The sequence below is a fragment of the Ovis aries genome, chromosome 2, assembly GCF_016772045.2.
Source record: "Ovis aries strain OAR_USU_Benz2616 breed Rambouillet chromosome 2, ARS-UI_Ramb_v3.0, whole genome shotgun sequence".
Classification (NCBI taxonomy): domain Eukaryota; kingdom Metazoa; phylum Chordata; class Mammalia; order Artiodactyla; family Bovidae; genus Ovis; species Ovis aries.
The window spans coordinates 75,122,480-75,124,154 of NC_056055.1; positions in this window are offsets into that span (position 1 = coordinate 75,122,480).

Sequence of the window (1,675 nt, forward strand, 5' to 3'; positions counted from 1 at the left end):
GTGGGATGATTTGGGAGAATGACATTCTAACATGTATACTATCATGTAAGAATTGAATCGCCAGTCTATGTCTGACGCAGGATGCAGCATGCTTGGGGCTGGTGCATGGGGATGACCCAGAGAGATGTTATGGGGAGGGAGGTGGGAGGGGGGTTCATGTTTGGGAACGCATGTAAGAATTAAAGATATTAAAATTTTAAAAAAAATAAAAGAAATAAAAGAAATGGGAATACCAGACCACCTTACCTGCCTCCTGAGAAACCTATATGCAGGTCAAGAAGCAACAGTTAGAACCGGATACAGAACAGACTGGTTCAAATTTAAGAATAGAGTACGACAAGACAATTTATTGTCACCCTGCTTATTTAACTATATCCTGAGTATCTCATGCAAAATGCCAGGCTGTATGAACCACAAGATAAAATCAAGCTTACCCAGAGAAATATTAACAACCTAAGATGTATAGGTGATACCACCCTTATGGCAGAAAGTGAAGAGAAACTAAGGACCCTCATGATGAAAGTGAAACAGGAGAGTGAAAAAGCTGGCTTAAAACTCAACATCAAAAAACTAAGATCATGGCATCCATTTCCATCACTTCATGACAAATAGATGGGGGAGAAAATAGAAACAGTGGCAGATTTTATTTTCTTGGGCTCCAAAATGACTCCAGATGTTGTTTGCTGTCATGAAATTAAAAGATACTTGCTCCTTGGAAGAAAAGCTATGACAAACCTAGATGGCATATTAAAACACAGAGACATCACTGTGCTGACAAAGATCCATCTAGTCAAAGTTATGGTTTCTCCAGTAGTTATAAAGAAGGTTGAGTATCAAAGAATTCATCCTTTAGAACTGTGATGCTAGAGAAGACTCCTGAGAGTCCCTTGACAGCAAGGAGATTCAGCCAGTCAATCCTAAAGGAGATCAACACTGAATATTCATTGGAAGGACTGATGCTGAAGCTCCAAAACTTTGGCCACCTGATGCAAAGAGCTGACTCTTTGGTAAAGACCCTGATGCTGGTAATGATTGAGGGCAGGAGGAGAAGAGGGTGACAGAATTAGGTGGCTGGATGGAATGCTTGAGTCAAAGGACATGAATTTGAGCAAACTCCGGAAGATAGTGAAAGACAAGAAAGCCTGGGGTGCTGCAGTCCACCCAGGGGTTGCAAAGAGTCAGACACAACTAAGCAACTGAACAGCAGCAACAAGAACAAAACCTCTACAAGGAAGCAACCCTGCTGAAACTCTGTGACTGTTGTTTCAAACCACTAAGCAAGTAATGTAGACAAGAGGTAAACAGATATTTAATTCAGATGACCATTATATCTACTATTGTGGGAAGAATTCTTTAGAAAAAATGGGGTAGCCCTCATAGTCAACAAGAGTCCAAAATGCAGTATTAGGTGTAACCTCAAAAACAACATAATGATCGTGATTTGTTTGCAAGGCAAACCATCCAACACCACAGGAATCCAAGTCCATGCCCCAACCACTAATGCTGAAGAAGATGCAGGTGAATGGTTCTATGAAGACCTACAAGACCTTCTAAAACTAACACCAAAAAGAGATGTCCTTTTCCTCTTAGGGGACCGGAAAGCAAAACACGGAAGTCAAGAGGACCTGGAGAAAAATCAAGTTTGGCCTCGGTGTACAAAATGAAGCAGGGCAAA